The following is a 6,087-nucleotide window of genomic DNA, read 5'->3' as shown; positions in this document are numbered from 1 at the left end:
ATAATTATAGATACGGAGACGGGACCACACGAGCGTAAGCCCAGGCCCTGTAAAATTACAACTAGGTAAATACAATTAGGTAGGTAAATACACACACACACACACCAGCAACATCTCCACTATACAGAGTACCTCAGAAAAATGTGACTTCTCAGAACTTGAGTGAAAGCAAACCTCAGCAAATAACCACAGACACCAATCAGCTGTTATGAATGGCCCTGCAATACATGTGTTCAGTGTATCTCCGCCAGTTTGTGCACATCACTACACTTTGTGGTCATATCAAGACAAATCTGTTGTGGAAAATATATATATTAATACAAAATTGTCAACTTATTTTTTAGAATATTTGACATTCATTAACTCAGCTTCCCACAGTAGATTTTTCCTGATATGAACACCAAGCGGAATGGTGACCTCAGGCTGGTGGATGTACCTCGGGGCTGCCTGAGTGTGAGGACGGGAAGGGTGGCGCGGCAGTCATGCGTCTTGCTGGGGCGGTGGGACGGCAGGTTGAAGGTACAAACTATACAGTATGCTCTCGTAAGGTTGTTGATAATGTAGACCAATATTATGTAAGTTCAAGTGGTCACCAACAGACAGGCAGTCAGTGTTAACCATTGCAAGTACTGTAGTTTTGTGAGCACATCTCTCCATCTTTTAGTTGTTTTGGTTGACTTCAATGTTTTCTGTGTCTGAAGTGGGATGTTCTTAGTCGGTAATGTACGTGTGATGTGTCCCGTGTGTGGAGGTCTGCCACTGGATGGAGGGAGGGAGGGTCAGAGGGTCTCAAGGAGTGGATCAGTGTCTGGAATATGTTACAGACAAGCGTTGTATAACAATGTTCTGGCCAGCAGCAGGCCACACGTGTGATGACGGTGGTCCCATAAGTTAATAATGGAGCTGAAAATTCTGATCGCCTGGTGACGTTGATGCCATTGTAATGTATTAGTGCAATGATTGTGGCGATGCTGGTGTCAACAAACCTACCACACTGCCAGTGCTTAAAAGTACAGCACATAATAGTACTTGATAATGATGATATACCAAGGACAAAGGAAAAGTAAGGATAGTTCAGTGAAACTCTATCACTGCTGTGTTTCTTGTTTTTATCCAAGATACACAAATATGTAATTATGTTATTGCTGAATATTTATCTGTTTGGTTTTCTTTGATTCCATTCTACATTGATAACATTATTATAGCCTCTGTGAAGTGGAGTGGAACCTCGATGGGGCTCATTTACCTGCCTCTACTCATCTAAACCAGTAAATCAACCTATAGATACATTCATGTCAAGGCAGATGACTGTTTGATTAAAAGATCTAACATCCTGCCCCACTCACCCGCACCTTCTGAATCACTCGCCAGTGTTGGAGGTGCAGAGTAAGAACAGCGCTGGGTTTCAGGGATCTTGCTTGTGAGATTTTTTGAAGAGCTCCCTTTTGACAGTATACTCTTTGTGGATAGTTTGCAACCTTGAAGTAATATGAGCAGACTTTCGTATTTGTGAGATGTAGCTTACCCAAGTGACACCAGGCATGTGTCCACTGTTTTAACAAGGCTTTATTTGTCACTAGAGCTCAGTAACATTGATTTTTCTCACTTCTTTTTTTTGGCAATGAATGTTACAACCCAACACGGCACATATCATCATAGTTCAAGAAATAACATGGAATATATTGCCTGAAATTATAAGATACCATAGAAGGGTTAGCCAGACAGAGGGTTCCTGGGTCTCAGCTGATGCATGTTCACAGACAGCAATGCAAAGTGATATCCTTACTTATTCCTTCACCCTTGATGATGAAAAACTTTTATTGGTTTATTTATTTACTATACTGTACTTCTTATCATTATTTTAGTGTACTCTTTCTACTTATAAAGAAAACAAAAATTGGTGTACAGCAGTGTGCCGGGTAACACCAGCAGCAGCCTCTTGCATCTTGTGTTTACAGCATCTCCTGATTGCATGATTTCCTCTTGTGCTTGCTTTAATCTGTTCATCAAGGCTCCTAACCATGCAAAGATGAAAACTATTAAGAACAGAGAGGATGGAATATCAGTGATAGGTATCGCTTGCTAGTCAGATATGTCCCATTTCAACACTGCTATGATCTTAAAGAATAAAAACAGGGTGATGGAATATTTTAAAGGATGACATTGATGAGGCACAGTAAGCTACAAACTACAGGCTTGGTGTGTAGCAGGCCATACCATCTAGGCTTGTCTGTGTACACTGCAATGTTCACAAGGATAAAATTGGTGAACAACGCATTTCCTGTAACGTATGTACGCCGCTTAGCATGTCTCTTCAGGATGACGAGACAGTGTATTGACAGACCTTTGATCAGTCTGAATGATAAGTCAATGGATGAAGGTTAACAGTGATTTTGAGGATCTAAATGTGACTGAATGTTAGAAAATAAAGTCAGATAAATATACACTGTGTAATGCTACTGTGAAAGGTTAAGAAGTGATAGGAATGCATGAATGTATCTTAATAATAATATGTAAGGATTAGCAATGCCTGTGAGGGGAAGGGAGAGTGAGAGAGAGATGAACCACAGTAAACAGTTTTTATAGGAGTAAGTTCAGTGAGATGTAAAGCTTGTAACACCCCATTTTATTATTATGGAGCAGGCACAGGGAACAGCTAAAATCTTATACCAAGACAGCTAAATCATAAGGGCAGTAAAATATGGCTTGGATCAATAGAGGCATTAAAAAAGTTGAATAAAATGGATACATAAAATCTGTTTTAGAGCTGTTCTTGGTTGAGCTGAGGAGCCTTAATGTATGTCTATGAAAACCACCAGGGAGTAGAGAGGAGGAGCGCGTCACAAGTGGCACTTCGTCGAGAGGAAGCTGATAAGAATGATGACTTGGGCGAGTGGCCTATGGGAGGACTATGGTTATTATTCTTAATTCGCCCCACAGCACTGGAATACGTGGGAAGTCTTTTTTTGTCAGTGGTGCATAAGCCTCTATGGCAGAGATAAGCATAATGTTTGACCATGTTCATTGTGTAGATCCTGCATAATGTGTGGTGGAGGGCCCGTGAAGGTAGTCTGTCTATCTGTACAAGTCACTCGCCTTCCGTCACGAGGGCGAGGGAGGTTCGGCCAAGTGTGGGTGCATTCTGTGTTCAATATAACCGATGCCTGGTTTTATAAAGACATCATAGCTATATATATCCTTCTTGCTGTAGTCGTTATGATTTACGTTACTGAGTTGAAAAATACTATGTTGTTAGCCATGTTCTGTATCCAATGGCCAAACAAGATATTTACCAACCAGACCAGGCAGACAGCAGCGGTGGTGTGCTGCCTCGGCCCTGGTTGTTTGTCTGGTTTTGTTGCGGCATCCAATTAGTTTGGACGCTTTACATTGTGCAATGATCATTAATGTTCCAGATGTGATGTAGAGGAGCTGTGACCCTTCCACTGTGTGATGGCGGAGGGCCACAGTACGCCAAAAAGATGTATTTTTGTCATGATATTTAATTCCATGTTTATTGATATGAAGACGTTTATGTAGTATATATTGTAGAAAGACTCTATTTGCTTTCAGTTTTTGTCATGAGCTTAAGTTCTAGGCAGCAGAATATGCAGTCACTATCACCATGGATACAATAATAACACATTGCTCCAGTACAAGCAGAACATGCAGGCAGTGTCACATCAACCTGCTCTCAAGTGGACTTACAACTGAAGTACAACATAACTAGTGTGTCTTGGGATGCTGTGTTAGAGCTGCCACAGGGACTGACCCTGCGGATATCATGGAAGGAGACCTGCTCGTTCACTGAATGTCTTAGTGAAATTTAGAACATATAAGTCAAATATTGATGATTGTTGAGAGTAAAATAGCTCTAGTTGTGGCTTCAGGTCATGTCAGTCTTCATTGGAGGATAATCAAGTATTCTGCTGTAAAGAACTATAGCTCAGGACATGTTGTTAATTTTTGTTGTATTTTATGGATCTTCCAAGGTGTTGCTCATCCCCCAGCATCTGTGGGGTCTCCTGGGGCTCCTCTCCCTCCAACATGGGGGGAGGGACGGAGGACTCAGCGGGAAGGAGTTGCAGGATGGGTTGAAGTTCTCGGCCCGTAACTTTTATGAGTAACTTGAGCTCCGTGGGTTGAACAAATAAGTTATTCTCTTTTGAGTGTAAATAAAATACATACTGCTTTAAAATTAGTAGACCATCAGCAACTAACTGTCTGATGCTTCCCTTCCCTTCTCCACAGACCCAGGGTGAGACGCCTTGTTTCTCTGTTTCTTTTGTTTCACTGAGGAATGTTGAAGTTTTCTTTTGTCTTTCTCAATATGTTTCTGGCTCCCCATTGTTGCAATAGAAGTGAATTCAACACACAAGTTGAATGACACAAGGCTCGTGTACTGGAATCTTCAAGTTTTCATGTCTTTTTGCAATCCAATTAACAGGCACCACAGCACTATAACTCTTAAGCTTTGATTGTAGTTAGATCCATAAGTGAAGCCTCAGCCACAGTGTCCACAACTGTTACTGTTACAGGTAGTTGTGTAGGTTACCAAGACATGGGTTGTGTGCATGGCCAGGGCTCACCAGACAGACCACCTCACTGCCTTCCTTAGCCCCAAGAATTGTATTACATTGCTTCACCACAGGCTGAATTTTGCATGGGAACCAGATACCAATGGCTTTAGCACACTGTCTTAGTTTGTTTTCATATATAAACCATAATCATACATAAGAGGGTATGAAACTGGCTTTAGGTGGCTTAGAGAGAATGGATTGTCATAAAATATCTCACCAAGCTCTATTTTAAAGAATTAATCAACAAAGTGATGCTGTGAGGCGCATAGTCTTGGTAGAGTTCTAGCTGTTCATGTGACCCATGGATTGAACTAAAACACCTGTACTCATTGCTTTCTTTAATGTTTGAACTTGGAGTAAGGAACTACTGCCCCAGTCCACCACAGTACTGATCTGGAAGTAATTTACCACCTAACTAACCAACCATCTCGAGGGATTCTGTCTAGCTCTCAGAATCTCACCTTTACCTAAGGGAATTTTCCTGGTCCCAGTCCTGGCACCAGTGTTTCTTCAAGACCTGCCTTGCTATATTGTGTAGAGTACTGTGAAGTGATAACCACGGCATCCATTGCCAGTAGCAGAATAATAGTATTTTCAGTCTGCCATGAACACCTTGACTGTCAATTCATCATCATCATCGACAACACAGCTGGTTCCTTGTTCCAACCCCTCCCAAGCACCTCTGAGCCTCAAGGGGCTGCTGGGGTTCTGGGCTGCCACGAGTCCAGGATGTGGCCTTGGTGGTGGTCCCTGGGGTGAGGCTTGGAGGGGGCTGACAGGGGAAAAAATTGACCTCCTGGCTATTTAAGTTCTTGTTCATGGAAATTGTGCAGCGTCATAATTGTTGATGTAATAATAAAAACCATCTGTAATTTTTAAATGTTTGTGCTTCCCTAAATGAAGTGTTGTTACATATTGATTGTACTGAAGAACACCAATGCACTAAGTGCTGTCAGTATTACCCCTCTTCCCTTTGGAGGGGTGGTTAAGAAAATCATGGGTTTTGGAAAAAAAAAAAAAAAAAAAAAAAAAAAAAATTAAATTATGGCATTCATATATTCTTATATGTCTACAAATAAGAAAATAGCTATTGAAAGTGATTCTGCCCAAAACTAAATAGAATTTGGAAATGTCATCATCATCCCTGACCTGACCTGAGGCTGGGCACCCACCTGTCTGAGACTCACTACCTATGCCAGTCTGCACTCAGCCATGGCACTGGAGAGTCTGACATAGAGGAAAGGTTGATAGGCATCCATTGCTGTGGCTATGGCAGTAATTACAACACTTCCCTTCCTTGATATTGCCCTGCCTCACAGGTTCAGTAAGCTAAGCTTAGAAAAATAAACAATAATAATAATGTATGTATGTATGTGTGTGTTATTGTTTTAGAAGGCTACATACATACATGTATGTGTCAGCCTTCATATCTAAGAGCAATATTCATAAAGAGTGACATGAATATCAATGTGTGAGTGATGAGGTGAACAGGTACTGACGGATGGTG

The sequence above is a fragment of the Eriocheir sinensis genome, chromosome 53 (genome assembly GCF_024679095.1).
Source record: "Eriocheir sinensis breed Jianghai 21 chromosome 53, ASM2467909v1, whole genome shotgun sequence".
Classification (NCBI taxonomy): Eukaryota; Metazoa; Arthropoda; class Malacostraca; order Decapoda; family Varunidae; genus Eriocheir; species Eriocheir sinensis.
Note: the sequence above shows the minus strand (reverse complement) of the source record.